Genomic DNA, 21,540 nt, shown 5'->3' with positions numbered 1-21,540 from the left:
ACATTGTCATATGTCTTTTATTGGATCTAAATAATACGAAACCTCGCTATATGATTTGAAGTTAAAATCCTCAAATTTGGTAAAATTGTGACTTTTTCACGTTAATCATGTAGTTTGATATTACGTAAATATATTCATTTTTTACCAATATTTCGATACTATTTCATGTAGTATCACGATGTGTGATTTGGCCTTCAAAACTCAGAATTTCGCATAATAATGCATTTTAAGCAAGTTTTCTTGCATTTTGTTTCGTACCTAAAATCATCGAATTTAGCAATATTTTGACGTTTATCATCCCTTTTTCCTTTATGTTATTTAAACAAAATATCATCGAATTAGGCAATATTTTGCCGTTTTTCCACGTTTTTGTGAAATTTCAGTTTATTGTTAATAATTCATTATATATACGATAAAAATGATGCAAACACATAATTGATTAGAAATAACCCTTAAATACTTTATTTTCAATCAACCATTTGTTTCTCGTTAAAATACTGAGTAGGATATTGAAAAGGGGAGATGTTCGGTTTTTATTGCATATATCGACGTTTCAGCCGGATTAGAGCGGTTTTACGTGTACATCTTCCATCGGTAATATAAACGGAAAATCAGGAACATATTAGTTAATTCGTTTGGTTTTTATCATTTGTATTGGAAACAACATTGTCATATGTCTTTTCTTGGATCTAAATAATATGAAACCTCGCTCTATGATTTGAAGTTAAAATCATCAAATATTGGTAAATAGTGATTTTTTCACGTTTTTCATGTAGTTTGATATTACGTAAATACATTCATTTTTACCAATATTTCGATACTATTTCATGTAGTATCACAATAAGTGATTTGGCCTTCAAATCTCAGAATTTCGCATAATAATGCATTTTAAGCAAGTTTTCTTGCATTTTGTTTCGTACCAAAAATCATCGAATTTAGCAATATTTTGACGTTTATCATCCCCTTTTCCTTTATGTGAATTAAACAAAATATCATCGAATTAGGCAATATTTTGCCGTTTTTCCACGTTTATGTGATTTTTCAGTTTATGGGTATTAATTCATTATATATACGATAAAAATGATGCAAACACATAATTGATTAGATAATAACCTTTTATACTTCATTTTCAATCAACTATTTGTTTCTCGTTAAAATACTGAGTAAGATATTAAAAAGGGGAGAAGTTCTGTTTTTATTGCATATATCGACGTTTCAGCCGGAATAGAGATGTTTTCGTGCACATCTTCCATCGGTAATATAAACGGAAAATCAGGAACATTTTAGTTAATTCTAATGAAAACACATTGATTTTTATCATTTTTATTGGAAACAACATTGTCATATGTCTTTTCATTGATCTAAATAATACGAAACCTCGATCTATGATTTGAAGTTAAAATCCTCAAATATAGTGACTTTTTTCACGTTTTTCATGTAGTTTGATATTACGTATATATATTCATTTTTACCAATATTTCGATACTATTTCATGTAGTATCACGATCTGTGATTTGGCCTTCAAATCTCAGAATTTCGCATAATAATGCATTTTAAGCTTGTTTTCTTGCATTTTGTTTCGTACGAAAAATCATCGAATTTAGCAATATTTTGACGTTTATCATCTCCTCTCCCTTTATGTGATTTAAACAAAATATCACCGAATTAGGCAATATTTTGCCGTTTTTTCACGTTTTTGTGAATTTTCAGTTTATTGTTAATAATTCATTAAATATACGATATAAATGATGCAAACACATAATTAATTAGATAATAACCTTAAATACTTCATTTTCAATCATCTATTTCTTTCTCGTTAAAGTACTCAGTAAGATATTGAAAAGGGGAGATGTTCGCATTTTATTGCATATATCGACGTTTTAGCCGGATTAAAGCGGTTTTACGTGTACATCTTCCATCGGTAATATAAACGGAAAATCAAGAACATTTTAGTTAATTCTAATGAAAACACATTGTTTTTTATCATTTGTATTGGAAACAACATTGTCATATGTCTTTTATTGGATCTAAATAATACGAAACCTCGCTATATGATTTGAAGTTAAAATCCTCAAATTTGGTAAAATTGTGACTTTTTCACGTTAATCATGTAGTTTGATATTACGTAAATATATTCATTTTTACCAATATTTCGATACTATTTCATGTAGTATCACGATGTGTGATTTGGCCTTCAAATCTCAGAATTTCGCATAATAATGCATTTTAAGCAAGTTTTCTTGCATTTTGTTTCGTACTAAAAATCATCGAATTTAGCAATATTTTGACGTTTATCATCCCCTTTTCCTTTATGTTATTTAAACCTAATATCATCGAATTAGGCAATATTTTGCCGTTTTTCCACGTTTTTGTTAATTTTCAGTTTATTGTTATTAATTCATTATATATACGATAAAAATGATGCAAACACATAATTGATTAGAAATAACCCTTAAATACTTTATTTTTAATCAACCATTTGTTTCTCGTTAAAATACTGAGTAGAATATTGAAAAGGGGAGATGTTCTGTTTTTATTGCATATATCGACGTTTCAGCCGGATTAGAGCGGTTTCACGTGTACATCTTCCATCGGTAATATAAACGGAAAATCAGGAACATATTAGTTAATTCGTTTGGTTTTTATCATTTGTATTGGAAACAACATTGTCATATGTCTTTTCTTGGATCTAAATAATATGAAACCTCGCTCTATGATTTGAAGTTAAAATCCTCAAATATTGGTAAATAGTGATTTTTCACGTTTTTCATGTAGTTTGATATTACGTAAATACATTCATTTTTACCAATATTTCGATACTATTTCATGTAGTATCACGATATGTGATTTGGCCTTCAAATCTCAGAATTTCGCATAATATTGCATTTTAAGCAATATTCTTGCATTTTGTTTCATACGAAAAATCATCGAATTTAGCAATATTTTGACGTTTATTATCTCCTTTTCCGTTATGTGATTTAAACAAAATATCATCGAATTAGGCAATATTTTGCCGTTTTTCCACGTTTTTGTGAATTTTCAGTCTATGGGTATAAATTCATTAAATATACGATAAAAATGATGCAAACACTAAATTGATTAGATAATAACCTTAAGTACTTTATTTTCAATCATCTATTTGTTTCTCGTTAAAATACTGAGTAAGATATTGAAAATTGGAGAAGTTCGGTTTTTATTGCATATATCGACGTTTCAGCCGGATTAGAACGGTTTTACGTGTACATCTTCCATCGGTAATATAAACGGAAAATCAAGAACATTTTAGTTAATTCTAATGAAAACACATTGTTTTTTATCATTTGTATTGGAAACACCATTCTCATATGTCTTTTCTTGGATCTAAATAATACGAAACCTCGCTCCATTATTTGAAGTTAAAATCCTCATATATGGTAAAATAGTGACTTTTTCACGTTAATCATTTAGTTTGATATTACGTAAATATATTCATTTTTACCAATATTTCGATACTATTTCATGTAGTATCACAATAAGTGATTCGGCCTTCAAATTTCAGAATGTCGCATAATATTTCATTTTAAGCATGTTTTCTTGCATTTTGTTTCGTACGAAAAATCATCGAATTTAGCAATATTTTGACGTTTATCATCTCCTCTCCCTTTATGTGATTTAAACAAAATATTATCGAATTAGGCAATATTTTGCCGTTTTTCCACGTTTTTGTGATTTTTCAGTTTATTGTTAATATTTCATTATATATACGATATAAATGATGCAAACACATAATTAATTAAATAATAATTTAAATACTTCATTTTCAATCATCTATTTCTTTCTCGTTAAAATACTGAGTAAGATATTGAAAAGGGGAGAAGTTCTGTTTTTATTGCATATATCGACGTTTAAGCCGGATTAGAGCGTTTTTCGTGTACATCTTCCATCGGTAATATAAACGGAAAATCAGGAACATTTTAGTTAATTCTAATGAAAACACATTGATTTTTATCATTTTTATTAGAAACAACATTGTCATGTCTTTTCTTGGACCTAATAATACGAAACCTCGCACTATGATTTGAAGTTTAAATCCTCATATATGGTAAAATAGTGACTTTTTGCACGTTTTTCATGTAGTGTGATTTTACGTAAATATATTCGTTTTTACCAATATTTCGAAACTATTTCATGTAGTATCACGATATGTGATTTGGCCTTCAAATCTCAGAATTTCGCATAATATTGCATTTTAAGCAATATTCTTGCATTTTGTTTCGTACGAAAAATCATCGAATTTAGCAATATTTTGACGTTTATCATCCCCTTTTCCTTTATGTGAATTAAACAAAATATCATCGAATTAGGCAATATTTTGCTGTTTTTCCACGTTGTTGTGAATTTTCAGTATTAATTCATTATATATACGATAAAAATGATGCAAACACATAATTGATTAGATAATAACATTAAATACTTCATTTTCAATCAACTTTTTGTTTCTCGTTAAAATACTGAGTAAGATATTGAAAAGGGGAGAAGTTCTGTTTTTATTGCATATATCGACGTTTCAGCCGGAATAGAGATGTTTTCGTGTACATCTTCAATCGGTAATATAAACGGAAAATCAGGAACATTTTAGTTAATTCTAATGAAAACACATTGATTTTTATCATTTTTATTGGAAACAACATTGTCATATATCTTTTCTTGGATCTAAATAATACGAAACCTCGCTCTATGATTTGAAGTTAAAATCCTCAAATATGGTTATATAGTGACTTTTTTCACGTTTTTCATGTAGTTTGGTATTACGTATATATATTCATTTTTACCAATATTTCGATACTATTTCATGTAGTATCACGATATGTGATTTGGCCTTCAAATCTCAGAATTTCGCATAATAATGCATTTTAAGCAAGTTTTCTTGCATTTTGTTTCGTACGAAAAATCATCGAATTTAGCAATATTTTGACGTTTATCATCCCCTTTTCCTTTACGTTATTTAAACAAAATATCATCGAATTAGGCAATATTTTGCGGTTTTTCCACGTTTTTGTGAATTTTCAGTTTATTGTTATTAATTCCTTAAATATACGATAAAAATGATGCAAACACATAATTGATTAGATAATAACCTTAAATACTTCATTTTCAATCAACCATTTGTTTCTTGTTAAAATACTGAGTAGGATATTGAAAAGGGGAGAAGTTCGGTTTTTATTGCATATATCGACGTTTCAGCCGGATTAGAACGGTTTTACGTGTACATCTTCCATCGGTAATATAAACGGAAAATCAGAAACATTTTAGTTAATTCCATTGGTTTTTATCATTTGTATTGGAAACAACATTGTCATATGTCTTTTCTTGGATCTAAATAATACGAAACCTCGCTATATGATTTGAAGTTAAAATCCTCAAATATGAAAAAATAGTGACTTTTTCACGTTTTTCATGTAGATATATTCATTTTTACCAACATTTCGATACTATTTCATGTAGTATCACGATATGTGAGTTGGCCTTCAAATCTCAGAATTTCGCATAATATTGCATTTTAAGCAAGTTTTCTTGCATTTTGTTTCGTATGAAAAATCATCGAATTTAGCAATATTTTGACGTTTATCATCCCGTTTTCCTTCATGTGATTTAAACAAATTATCATCGAATTAGGCAATATTTTGCCGTTTTTCCACGTTTTTGTGATTTTTCAGTTTATGGGTATTAATTCATTATATATACGATAAAAATGATGCAAACACATAATTGATTAGAAATAACCCTTAAATACTTTATTCTCAATCAACCATTTGTTTCTCGTTAAAATACTGAGTAGGATATTGAAAAGGGGAGAAGTTCGGTTTTTATTGCATATATCGACGTTTCAGCCGGATTAGAACGGTTTTACGTGTACATCTTCCATCGGTAATATAAACGGAAAATCAGAAACATTTTAGTTAATTCCATTGATTTTTATCATTTGTATTGGAAAAAACATTGTCATATGTCTTTTCTTGGATCTAAATAATACGAAACCTCGCTCTATGATTTGAAGTTAAAATCCTCAAATATAGTAAAATAGTTACTTTTTCACGTTTTTCATGTAGTTTGATATTACGTAAATATATTCATTTTTACTAATATTTCGATACTATTTCATGTAGTATCACGATATGTGAGTTGGCCTTCAAATCTCAGAATTTCGCATAATATTGCATTTTAAGCAAGTTTTCTTGCATTTTGTTTCGTACGAAAAATCATCGAATTTAGCAATATTTTGACGTTTATTATCTCCTTTTCCTTTATGTGATTTAAACAAAATATCATCGAATTAGGCAATATTTTGCCGTTTTTCCACGTTTTTGTGATTTTTCAGTTTATTGTTAATATTTCATTATATATACGATATAAATGATGCAAACACATAATTAATTAAATAATAATTTAAATACTTCATTTTCAATCATCTATTTCTTTCTCGTTAAAATACTGAGTAAGATATTGAAAAGGGGAGAAGTTCTGTTTTTATTGCATATATCGACGTTTAAGCCGGATTAGAGCGTTTTTCGTGTACATCTTCCATCGGTAATATAAACGGAAAATCAGGAACATTTTAGTTAATTCTAATGAAAACACATTGATTTTTATCATTTTTATTAGAAACAACATTGTCATGTCTTTTCTTGGACCTAATAATACGAAACCTCGCACTATGATTTGAAGTTTAAATCCTCATATATGGTAAAATAGTGACTTTTTGCACGTTTTTCATGTAGTGTGATTTTACGTAAATATATTCGTTTTTACCAATATTTCGAAACTATTTCATGTAGTATCACGATATGTGATTTGGCCTTCAAATCTCAGAATTTCGCATAATATTGCATTTTAAGCAATATTCTTGCATTTTGTTTCGTACGAAAAATCATCGAATTTAGCAATATTTTGACGTTTATCATCCCCTTTTCCTTTATGTGAATTAAACAAAATATCATCGAATTAGGCAATATTTTGCTGTTTTTCCACGTTGTTGTGAATTTTCAGTATTAATTCATTATATATACGATAAAAATGATGCAAACACATAATTGATTAGATAATAACATTTCATTACTTCATTTTCAATCAACTTTTTGTTTCTCGTTAAAATACTGAGTAAGATATTGAAAAGGGGAGAAGTTCTGTTTTTATTGCATATATCGACGTTTCAGCCGGAATAGAGATGTTTTCGTGTACATCTTCTATCGGTAATATAAACGGAAAATCAGGAACATTTTAGTTAATTCTAATGAAAACACATTGATTTTTATCATTTTTATTGGAAACAACATTGTCATATATCTTTTCTTGGATCTAAATAATACGAAACCTCGCTCTATGATTTGAAGTTAAAATCCTCAAATATGGTTATATAGTGACTTTTTTCACGTTTTTCATGTAGTTTGGTATTACGTATATATATTCATTTTTACCAATATTTCGATACTATTTCATGTAGTATCACGATATGTGATTTGGCCTTCAAATCTCAGAATTTCGCATAATAATGCATTTTAAGCAAGTTTTCTTGCATTTTGTTTCGTACGAAAAATCATCGAATTTAGCAATATTTTGACGTTTATCATCCCCTTTTCCTTTACGTTATTTAAACAAAATATCATCGAATTAGGCAATATTTTGCGGTTTTTCCACGTTTTTGTGAATTTTCAGTTTATTGTTATTAATTCCTTAAATATACGATAAAAATGATGCAAACACATAATTGATTAGATAATAACCTTAAATACTTCATTTTCAATCAACCATTTGTTTCTTGTTAAAATACTGAGTAGGATATTGAAAAGGGGAGAAGTTCGGTTTTTATTGCATATATCGACGTTTCAGCCGGATTAGAACGGTTTTACGTGTACATCTTCCATCGGTAATATAAACGGAAAATCAGAAACATTTTAGTTAATTCCATTGGTTTTTATCATTTGTATTGGAAACAACATTGTCATATGTCTTTTCTTGGATCTAAATAATACGAAACCTCGCTATATGATTTGAAGTTAAAATCCTCAAATATGAAAAAATAGTGACTTTTTCACGTTTTTCATGTAGATATATTCATTTTTACCAACATTTCGATACTATTTCATGTAGTATCACGATATGTGAGTTGGCCTTCAAATCTCAGAATTTCGCATAATATTGCATTTTAAGCAAGTTTTCTTGCATTTTGTTTCGTATGAAAAATCATCGAATTTAGCAATATTTTGACGTTTATCATCCCGTTTTACCTTCATGTGATTTAAACAAATTATCATCGAATTAGGCAATATTTTGCCGTTTTTCCACGTTTTTGTGATTTTTCAGTTTATGGGTATTAATTCATTATATATACGATAAAAATGATGCAAACACATAATTGATTAGAAATAACCCTTAAATACTTTATTCTCAATCAACCATTTGTTTCTCGTTAAAATACTGAGTAGGATATTGAAAAGGGGAGAAGTTCGGTTTTTATTGCATATATCGACGTTTCAGCCGGATTAGAACGGTTTTACGTGTACATCTTCCATCGGTAATATAAACGGAAAATCAGAAACATTTTAGTTAATTCCATTGATTTTTATCATTTGTATTGGAAAAAACATTGTCATATGTCTTTTCTTGGATCTAAATAATACGAAACCTCGCTCTATGATTTGAAGTTAAAATCCTCAAATATAGTAAAATAGTTACTTTTTCACGTTTTTCATGTAGTTTGATATTACGTAAATATATTCATTTTTACTAATATTTCGATACTATTTCATGTAGTATCACGATATGTGAATTGGCCTTCAAATCTCAGAATTTCGCATAATATTGCATTTTAAGCAAGTTTTCTTGCATTTTGTTTCGTACGAAAAATCATCGAATTTAGCAATATTTTGACGTTTATTATCTCCTTTTCCTTTATGTGATTTAAACAAAATATCATCGAATTAGGCAATATTTTGCCGTTTTTCCACGTTTTTGTGATTTTTCAGTTTATTGTTAATATTTCATTATATATACGATATAAATGATGCAAACACATAATTAATTAAATAATAATTTAAATACTTCATTTTCAATCATCTATTTCTTTCTCGTTAAAATACTGAGTAAGATATTGAAAAGGGGAGAAGTTCTGTTTTTATTGCATATATCGACGTTTAAGCCGGATTAGAGCGTTTTTCGTGTACATCTTCCATCGGTAATATAAACGGAAAATCAGGAACATTTTAGTTAATTCTAATGAAAACACATTGATTTTTATCATTTTTATTAGAAACAACATTGTCATGTCTTTTCTTGGACCTAATAATACGAAACCTCGCACTATGATTTGAAGTTTAAATCCTCATATATGGTAAAATAGTGACTTTTTGCACGTTTTTCATGTAGTGTGATTTTACGTAAATATATTCGTTTTTACCAATATTTCGAAACTATTTCATGTAGTATCACGATATGTGATTTGGCCTTCAAATCTCAGAATTTCGCATAATATTGCATTTTAAGCAATATTCTTGCATTTTGTTTCGTACGAAAAATCATCGAATTTAGCAATATTTTGACGTTTATCATCCCCTTTTCCTTTATGTGAATTAAACAAAATATCATCGAATTAGGCAATATTTTGCTGTTTTTCCACGTTGTTGTGAATTTTCAGTATTAATTCATTATATATACGATAAAAATGATGCAAACACATAATTGATTAGATAATAACATTAAATACTTCATTTTCAATCAACTTTTTGTTTCTCGTTAAAATACTGAGTAAGATATTGAAAAGGGGAGAAGTTCTGTTTTTATTGCATATATCGACGTTTCAGCCGGAATAGAGATGTTTTCGTGTACATCTTCTATCGGTAATATAAACGGAAAATCAGGAACATTTTAGTTAATTCTAATGAAAACACATTGATTTTTATCATTTTTATTGGAAACAACATTGTCATATATCTTTTCTTGGATCTAAATAATACGAAACCTCGCTCTATGATTTGAAGTTAAAATCCTCAAATATGGTTATATAGTGACTTTTTTCACGTTTTTCATGTAGTTTGATATTACGTATATATATTCATTTTTACCAATATTTCGATACTATTTCATGTAGTATCACGATATGTGATTTGGCCTTCAAATCTCAGAATTTCGCATAATAATGCATTTTAAGCAAGTTTTCTTGCATTTTGTTTCGTACGAAAAATCATCGAATTTAGCAATATTTTGACGTTTATTCATCTCCCTTTTCCTTTACGTTATTTAAACAAAATATCATCGAATTAGGCAATATTTTGCGGTTTTTCCACGTTTTTGTGAATTTTCAGTTTATTGTTATTAATTCCTTAAATATACGATAAAAATGATGCAAACACATAATTGATTAGATAATAACCTTAAATACTTCATTTTCAATCAACCATTTGTTTCTTGTTAAAATACTGAGTAGGATATTGAAAAGGGGAGAAGTTCGGTTTTTATTGCATATATCGACGTTTCAGCCGGATTAGAACGGTTTTACGTGTACATCTTCCATCGGTAATATAAACGGAAAATCAGAAACATTTTAGTTAATTCCATTGGTTTTTATCATTTGTATTGGAAACAACATTGTCATATGTCTTTTCTTGGATCTAAATAATACGAAACCTCGCTATATGATTTGAAGTTAAAATCCTCAAATATGAAAAAATAGTGACTTTTTCACGTTTTTCATGTAGATATATTCATTTTTACCAACATTTCGATACTATTTCATGTAGTATCACGATATGTGAGTTGGCCTTCAAATCTCAGAATTTCGCATAATATTGCATTTTAAGCAAGTTTTCTTGCATTTTGTTTCGTATGAAAAATCATCGAATTTAGCAATATTTTGACGTTTATCATCCCGTTTTCCTTCATGTGATTTAAACAAATTATCATCGAATTAGGCAATATTTTGCCGTTTTTCCACGTTTTTGTGATTTTTCAGTTTATGGGTATTAATTCATTATATATACGATAAAAATGATGCAAACACATAATTGATTAGAAATAACCCTTAAATACTTTATTCTCAATCAACCATTTGTTTCTCGTTAAAATACTGAGTAGGATATTGAAAAGGGGAGAAGTTCGGTTTTTATTGCATATATCGACGTTTCAGCCGGATTAGAACGGTTTTACGTGTACATCTTCCATCGGTAATATAAACGGAAAATCAGAAACATTTTAGTTAATTCCATTGATTTTTATCATTTGTATTGGAAAAAACATTGTCATATGTCTTTTCTTGGATCTAAATAATACGAAACCTCGCTCTATGATTTGAAGTTAAAATCCTCAAATATAGTAAAATAGTTACTTTTTCACGTTTTTCATGTAGTTTGATATTACGTAAATATATTCATTTTTACTAATATTTCGATACTATTTCATGTAGTATCACGATATGTGAATTGGCCTTCAAATCTCAGAATTTCGCATAATATTGCATTTTAAGCAAGTTTTCTTGCATTTTGTTTCGTACGAAAAATCATCGAATTTAGCAATATTTTGACGTTTATTATCTCCTTTTCCTTTATGTGATTTAAACAAAATATCATCGAATTAGGCAATATTTTGCCGTTTTTCCACGTTTTTGTGATTTTTCAGTTTATTGTTAATATTTCATTATATATACGATATAAATGATGCAAACACATAATTAATTAAATAATAATTTAAATACTTCATTTTCAATCATCTATTTCTTTCTCGTTAAAATACTGAGTAAGATATTGAAAAGGGGAGAAGTTCTGTTTTTATTGCATATATCGACGTTTAAGCCGGATTAGAGCGTTTTTCGTGTACATCTTCCATCGGTAATATAAACGGAAAATCAGGAACATTTTAGTTAATTCTAATGAAAACACATTGATTTTTATCATTTTTATTAGAAACAACATTGTCATGTCTTTTCTTGGACCTAATAATACGAAACCTCGCACTATGATTTGAAGTTTAAATCCTCATATATGGTAAAATAGTGACTTTTTGCACGTTTTTCATGTAGTGTGATTTTACGTAAATATATTCGTTTTTACCAATATTTCGAAACTATTTCATGTAGTATCACGATATGTGATTTGGCCTTCAAATCTCAGAATTTCGCATAATATTGCATTTTAAGCAATATTCTTGCATTTTGTTTCGTACGAAAAATCATCGAATTTAGCAATATTTTGACGTTTATCATCCCCTTTTCCTTTATGTGAATTAAACAAAATATCATCGAATTAGGCAATATTTTGCTGTTTTTCCACGTTGTTGTGAATTTTCAGTATTAATTCATTATATATACGATAAAAATGATGCAAACACATAATTGATTAGATAATAACATTAAATACTTCATTTTCAATCAACTTTTTGTTTCTCGTTAAAATACTGAGTAAGATATTGAAAAGGGGAGAAGTTCTGTTTTTATTGCATATATCGACGTTTCAGCCGGAATAGAGATGTTTTCGTGTACATCTTCTATCGGTAATATAAACGGAAAATCAGGAACATTTTAGTTAATTCTAATGAAAACACATTGATTTTTATCATTTTTATTGGAAACAACATTGTCATATATCTTTTCTTGGATCTAAATAATACGAAACCTCGCTCTATGATTTGAAGTTAAAATCCTCAAATATGGTTATATAGTGACTTTTTTCACGTTTTTCATGTAGTTTGATATTACGTATATATATTCATTTTTACCAATATTTCGATACTATTTCATGTAGTATCACGATATGTGATTTGGCCTTCAAATCTCAGAATTTCGCATAATAATGCATTTTAAGCAAGTTTTCTTGCATTTTGTTTCGTACGAAAAATCATCGAATTTAGCAATATTTTGACGTTTATCATCCCCTTTTCCTTTACGTTATTTAAACAAAATATCATCGAATTAGGCAATATTTTGCGGTTTTTCCACGTTTTTGTGAATTTTCAGTTTATTGTTATTAATTCCTTAAATATACGATAAAAATGATGCAAACACATAATTGATTAGATAATAACCTTAAATACTTCATTTTCAATCAACCATTTGTTTCTTGTTAAAATACTGAGTAGGATATTGAAAAGGGGAGAAGTTCGGTTTTTATTGCATATATCGACGTTTCAGCCGGATTAGAACGGTTTTACGTGTACATCTTCCATCGGTAATATAAACGGAAAATCAGAAACATTTTAGTTAATTCCATTGGTTTTTATCATTTGTATTGGAAACAACATTGTCATATGTCTTTTCTTGGATCTAAATAATACGAAACCTCGCTATATGATTTGAAGTTAAAATCCTCAAATATGAAAAAATAGTGACTTTTTCACGTTTTTCATGTAGATATATTCATTTTTACCAACATTTCGATACTATTTCATGTAGTATCACGATATGTGAGTTGGCCTTCAAATCTCAGAATTTCGCATAATATTGCATTTTAAGCAAGTTTTCTTGCATTTTGTTTCGTATGAAAAATCATCGAATTTAGCAATATTTTGACGTTTATCATCCCGTTTTCCTTCATGTGATTTAAACAAATTATCATCGAATTAGGCAATATTTTGCCGTTTTTCCACGTTTTTGTGATTTTTCAGTTTATGGGTATTAATTCATTATATATACGATAAAAATGATGCAAACACATAATTGATTAGAAATAACCCTTAAATACTTTATTCTCAATCAACCATTTGTTTCTCGTTAAAATACTGAGTAGGGATATTGAAAAGGGGAGAAGTTCGGTTTTTATTGCATATATCGACGTTTCAGCCGGATTAGAACGGTTTTACGTGTACATCTTCCATCGGTAATATAAACGGAAAATCAGAAACATTTTAGTTAATTCCATTGATTTTTATCATTTGTATTGGAAAAAACATTGTCATATGTCTTTTCTTGGATCTAAATAATACGAAACCTCGCTCTATGATTTGAAGTTAAAATCCTCAAATATAGTAAAATAGTTACTTTTTCACGTTTTTCATGTAGTTTGATATTACGTAAATATATTCATTTTTACTAATATTTCGATACTATTTCATGTAGTATCACGATATGTGAGTTGGCCTTCAAATCTCAGAATTTCGCATAATATTGCATTTTAAGCAAGTTTTCTTGCATTTTGTTTCGTACGAAAAATCATCGAATTTAGCAATATTTTGACGTTTATTATCTCCTTTTCCTTTATGTGATTTAAACAAAATATCATCGAATTAGGCAATATTTTGCCGTTTTTCCACGTTTTTGTGATTTTTCAGTTTATTGTTAATATTTCATTATATATACGATATAAATGATGCAAACACATAATTAATTAAATAATAATTTAAATACTTCATTTTCAATCATCTATTTCTTTCTCGTTAAAATACTGAGTAAGATATTGAAAAGGGGAGAAGTTCTGTTTTTATTGCATATATCGACGTTTAAGCCGGATTAGAGCGTTTTTCGTGTACATCTTCCATCGGTAATATAAACGGAAAATCAGGAACATTTTAGTTAATTCTAATGAAAACACATTGATTTTTATCATTTTTATTAGAAACAACATTGTCATGTCTTTTCTTGGACCTAATAATACGAAACCTCGCACTATGATTTGAAGTTTAAATCCTCATATATGGTAAAATAGTGACTTTTTGCACGTTTTTCATGTAGTGTGATTTTACGTAAATATATTCGTTTTTACCAATATTTCGAAACTATTTCATGTAGTATCACGATATGTGATTTGGCCTTCAAATCTCAGAATTTCGCATAATATTGCATTTTAAGCAATATTCTTGCATTTTGTTTCGTACGAAAAATCATCGAATTTAGCAATATTTTGACGTTTATCATCCCCTTTTCCTTTATGTGAATTAAACAAAATATCATCGAATTAGGCAATATTTTGCTGTTTTTCCACGTTGTTGTGAATTTTCAGTATTAATTCATTATATATACGATAAAAATGATGCAAACACATAATTGATTAGATAATAACATTAAATACTTCATTTTCAATCAACTTTTTGTTTCTCGTTAAAATACTGAGTAAGATATTGAAAAGGGGAGAAGTTCTGTTTTTATTGCATATATCGACGTTTCAGCCGGAATAGAGATGTTTTCGTGTACATCTTCTATCGGTAATATAAACGGAAAATCAGGAACATTTTAGTTAATTCTAATGAAAACACATTGATTTTTATCATTTTTATTGGAAACAACATTGTCATATATCTTTTCTTGGATCTAAATAATACGAAACCTCGCTCTATGATTTGAAGTTAAAATCCTCAAATATGGTTATATAGTGACTTTTTTCACGTTTTTCATGTAGTTTGGTATTACGTATATATATTCATTTTTACCAATATTTCGATACTATTTCATGTAGTATCACGATATGTGATTTGGCCTTCAAATCTCAGAATTTCGCATAATAATGCATTTTAAGCAAGTTTTCTTGCATTTTGTTTCGTACGAAAAATCATCGAATTTAGCAATATTTTGACGTTTATCATCCCCTTTTCCTTTACGTTATTTAAACAAAATATCATCGAATTAGGCAATATTTTGCGGTTTTTCCACGTTTTTGTGAATTTTCAGTTTATTGTTATTAATTCCTTAAATATACGATAAAAATGATGCAAACACATAATTGATTAGATAATAACCTTAAATACTTCATTTTCAATCAACCATTTGTTTCTTGTTAAAATACTGAGTAGGATATTGAAAAGGGGAGAAGTTCGGTTTTTATTGCATATATCGACGTTTCAGCCGGATTAGAACGGTTTTACGTGTACATCTTCCATCGGTAATATAAACGGAAAATCAGAAACATTTTAGTTAATTCCATTGGTTTTTATCATTTGTATTGGAAACAACATTGTCATATGTCTTTTCTTGGATCTAAATAATACGAAACCTCGCTATATGATTTGAAGTTAAAATCCTCAAATATGAAAAAATAGTGACTTTTTCACGTTTTTCATGTAGATATATTCATTTTTACCAACATTTCGATACTATTTCATGTAGTATCACGATATGTGAGTTGGCCTTCAAATCTCAGAATTTCGCATAATATTGCATTTTAAGCAAGTTTTCTTGCATTTTGTTTCGTATGAAAAATCATCGAATTTAGCAATATTTTGACGTTTATCATCCCGTTTTCCTTCATGTGATTTAAACAAATTATCATCGAATTAGGCAATATTTTGCCGTTTTTCCACGTTTTTGTGATTTTTCAGTTTATGGGTATTAATTCATTATATATACGATAAAAATGATGCAAACACATAATTGATTAGAAATAACCCTTAAATACTTTATTCTCAATCAACCATTTGTTTCTCGTTAAAATACTGAGTAGGATATTGAAAAGGGGAGAAGTTCGGTTTTTATTGCATATATCGACGTTTCAGCCGGATTAGAACGGTTTTACGTGTACATCTTCCATCGGTAATATAAACGGAAAATCAGAAACATTTTAGTTAATTCCATTGATTTTTATCATTTGTATTGGAAAAAACATTGTCATATGTCTTTTCTTGGATCTAAATAATACGAAACCTCGCTCTATGATTTGAAGTTAAAATCCTCAAATATAGTAAAATAGTTACTTTTTCACGTTTTTCATGTAGTTTGATATTACGTAAATATATTCATTTTTACTAATATTTCGATACTATTTCATGTAGTATCACGATATGTGAGTTGGCCTTCAAATCTCAGAATTTCGCATAATATTGCATTTTAAGCAAGTTTTCTTGCATTTTGTTTCGTACGAAAAATCATCGAATTTAGCAATATTTTGACGTTTATTATCTCCTTTTCCTTTATGTGATTTAAACAAAATATCATCGAATTAGGCAATATTTTGCCGTTTTTCCACGTTTTTGTGATTTTTCAGTTTATTGTTAATATTTCATTATATATACGATATAAATGATGCAAACACATAATTAATTAAATAATAATTTAAATACTTCATTTTCAATCATCTATTTCTTTCTCGTTAAAATACTGAGTAAGATATTGAAAAGGGGAGAAGTTCTGTTTTTATTGCATATATCGACGTTTAAGCCGGATTAGAGCGTTTTTCGTGTACATCTTCCATCGGTAATATAAACGGAAAATCAGGAACATTTTAGTTAATTCTAATGAAAACACATTGATTTTTATCATTTTTATTAGAAACAACATTGTCATGTCTTTTCTTGGACCTAATAATACGAAACCTCGCACTATGATTTGAAGTTTAAATCCTCATATATGGTAAAATAGTGACTTTTTGCACGTTTTTCATGTAGTGTGATTTTACGTAAATATATTCGTTTTTACCAATATTTCGAAACTATTTCATGTAGTATCACGATATGTGATTTGGCCTTCAAATCTCAGAATTTCGCATAATATTGCATTTTAAGCAATATTCTTGCATTTTGTTTCGTACGAAAAATCATCGAATTTAGCAATATTTTGACGTTTATCATCCCCTTTTCCTTTATGTGAATTAAACAAAATATCATCGAATTAGGCAATATTTTGCTGTTTTTCCACGTTGTTGTGAATTTTCAGTATTAATTCATTATATATACGATAAAAATGATGCAAACACATAATTGATTAGATAATAACATTAAATACTTCATTTTCAATCAACTTTTTGTTTCTCGTTAAAATACTGAGTAAGATATTGAAAAGGGGAGAAGTTCTGTTTTTATTGCATATATCGACGTTTCAGCCGGAATAGAGATGTTTTCGTGTACATCTTCTATCGGTAATATAAACGGAAAATCAGGAACATTTTAGTTAATTCTAATGAAAACACATTGATTTTTATCATTTTTATTGGAAACAACATTGTCATATATCTTTTCTTGGATCTAAATAATACGAAACCTCGCTCTATGATTTGAAGTTAAAATCCTCAAATATGGTTATATAGTGACTTTTTTCACGTTTTTCATGTAGTTTGGTATTACGTATATATATTCATTTTTACCAATATTTCGATACTATTTCATGTAGTATCACGATATGTGATTTGGCCTTCAAATCTCAGAATTTCGCATAATAATGCATTTTAAGCAAGTTTTCTTGCATTTTGTTTCGTACGAAAAATCATCGAATTTAGCAATATTTTGACGTTTATCATCCCCTTTTCCTTTACGTTATTTAAACAAAATATCATCGAATTAGGCAATATTTTGCGGTTTTTCCACGTTTTTGTGAATTTTCAGTTTATTGTTATTAATTCCTTAAATATACGATAAAAATGATGCAAACACATAATTGATTAGATAATAACCTTAAATACTTCATTTTCAATCAACCATTTGTTTCTTGTTAAAATACTGAGTAGGATATTGAAAAGGGGAGAAGTTCGGTTTTTATTGCATATATCGACGTTTCAGCCGGATTAGAACGGTTTTACGTGTACATCTTCCATCGGTAATATAAACGGAAAATCAGAAACATTTTAGTTAATTCCATTGGTTTTTATCATTTGTATTGGAAACAACATTGTCATATGTCTTTTCTTGGATCTAAATAATACGAAACCTCGCTATATGATTTGAAGTTAAAATCCTCAAATATGAAAAAATAGTGACTTTTTCACGTTTTTCATGTAGATATATTCATTTTTACCAACATTTCGATACTATTTCATGTAGTATCACGATATGTGAGTTGGCCTTCAAATCTCAGAATTTCGCATAATATTGCATTTTAAGCAAGTTTTCTTGCATTTTGTTTCGTATGAAAAATCATCGAATTTAGCAATATTTTGACGTTTATCATCCCGTTTTCCTTCATGTGATTTAAACAAATTATCATCGAATTAGGCAATATTTTGCCGTTTTTCCACGTTTTTGTGATTTTTCAGTTTATGGGTATTAATTCATTATATATACGATAAAAATGATGCAAACACATAATTGATTAGAAATAACCCTTAAATACTTTATTCTCAATCAACCATTTGTTTCTCGTTAAAATACTGAGTAGGATATTGAAAAGGGGAGAAGTTCGGTTTTTATTGCATATATCGACGTTTCAGCCGGATTAGAACGGTTTTACGTGTACATCTTCCATCGGTAATATAAACGGAAAATCAGAAACATTTTAGTTAATTCCATTGATTTTTATCATTTGTATTGGAAAAAACATTGTCATATGTCTTTTCTTGGATCTAAATAATACGAAACCTCGCTCTATGATTTGAAGTTAAAATCCTCAAATATAGTAAAATAGTTACTTTTTCACGTTTTTCATGTAGTTTGATATTACGTAAATATATTCATTTTTACTAATATTTCGATACTATTTCATGTAGTATCACGATATGTGAGTTGGCCTTCAAATCTCAGAATTTCGCATAATATTGCATTTTAAGCAAGTTTTCTTGCATTTTGTTTCGTACGAAAAATCATCGAATTTAGCAATATTTTGACGTTTATTATCTCCTTTTCCTTTATGTGATTTAAACAAAATATCATCGAATTAGGCAATATTTTGCCGTTTTTCCACGTTTTTGTGATTTTTCAGTTTATTGTTAATATTTCATTATATATACGATATAAATGATGCAAACACATAATTAATTAAATAATAATTTAAATACTTCATTTTCAATCATCTATTTCTTTCTCGTTAAAATACTGAGTAAGATATTGAAAAGGGGAGAAGTTCTGTTTTTATTGCATATATCGACGTTTAAGCCGGATTAGAGCGTTTTTCGTGTACATCTTCCATCGGTAATATAAACGGAAAATCAGGAACATTTTAGTTAATTCTAATGAAAACACATTGATTTTTATCATTTTTATTAGAAACAACATTGTCATGTCTTTTCTTGGACCTAATAATACGAAACCTCGCACTATGATTTGAAGTTTAAATCCTCATATATGGTAAAATAGTGACTTTTTGCACGTTTTTCATGTAGTGTGATTTTACGTAAATATATTCGTTTTTACCAATATTTCGAAACTATTTCATGTAGTATCACGATATGTGATTTGGCCTTCAAATCTCAGAATTTCGCATAATATTGCATTTTAAGCAATATTCTTGCATTTTGTTTCGTACGAAAAATCATCGAATTTAGCAATATTTTGACGTTTATCATCCCCTTTTCCTTTATGTGAATTAAACAAAATATCATCGAATTAGGCAATATTTTGCTGTTTTTCCACGTTGTTGTGAATTTTCAGTATTAATTCATTATATATACGATAAAAATGATGCAAACACATAATTGATTAGATAATAACATTAAATACTTCATTTTCAATCAACTTTTTGTTTCTCGTTAAAATACTGAGTAAGATATTGAAAAGGGGAGAAGTTCTGTTTTTATTGCATATATCGACGTTTCAGCCGGAATAGAGATGTTTTCGTGTACATCTTCTATCGGTAATATAAACGGAAAATCAGGAACATTTTAGTTAATTCTAATGAAAACACATTGATTTTTATCATTTTTATTGGAAACAACATTGTCATATATCTTTTCTTGGATCTAAATAATACGAAACCTCGCTCTATGATTTGAAGTTAAAATCCTCAAATATGGTTATATAGTGACTTTTTTCACGTTTTTCATGTAGTTTGGTATTACGTATATATATTCATTTTTACCAATATTTCGATACTATTTCATGTAGTATCACGATATGTGATTTGGCCTTCAAATCTCAGAATTTCGCATAATAATGCATTTTAAGCAAGTTTTCTTGCATTTTGTTTCGTACGAAAAATCATCGAATTTAGCAATATTTTGACGTTTATCATCCCCTTTTCCTTTACGTTATTTAAACAAAATATCATCGAATTAGGCAATATTTTGCGGTTTTTCCACGTTTTTGTGAATTTTCAGTTTATTGTTATTAATTCCTTAAATATACGATAAAAATGATGCAAACACATAATTGATTAGATAATAACCTTAAATACTTCATTTTCAATCAACCATTTGTTTCTTGTTAAAATACTGAGTAGGATATTGAAAAGGGGAGAAGTTCGGTTTTTATTGCATATATCGACGTTTCAGCCGGATTAGAACGGTTTTACGTGTACATCTTCCATCGGTAATATAAACGGAAAATCAGAAACATTTTAGTTAATTCCATTGGTTTTTATCATTTGTATTGGAAACAACATTGTCATATGTCTTTTCTTGGATCTAAATAATACGAAACCTCGCTATATGATTTGAAGTTAAAATCCTCAAATATGAAAAAATAGTGACTTTTTCACGTTTTTCATGTAGATATATTCATTTTTACCAACATTTCGATACTATTTCATGTAGTATCACGATATGTGAGTTGGCCTTCAAATCTCAGAATTTCGCATAATATTGCATTTTAAGCAAGTTTTCTTGCATTTTGTTTCGTATGAAAAATCATCGAATTTAGCAATATTTTGACGTTTATCATCCCGTTTTCCTTCATGTGATTTAAACAAATTATCATCGAATTAGGCAATATTTTGCCGTTTTTCCACGTTTT

The sequence above is a fragment of the Procambarus clarkii genome, chromosome 70 (genome assembly GCF_040958095.1).
Source record: "Procambarus clarkii isolate CNS0578487 chromosome 70, FALCON_Pclarkii_2.0, whole genome shotgun sequence".
In the NCBI taxonomy this organism is placed as follows: domain Eukaryota; kingdom Metazoa; phylum Arthropoda; class Malacostraca; order Decapoda; family Cambaridae; genus Procambarus; species Procambarus clarkii.
Note: the sequence above shows the minus strand (reverse complement) of the source record.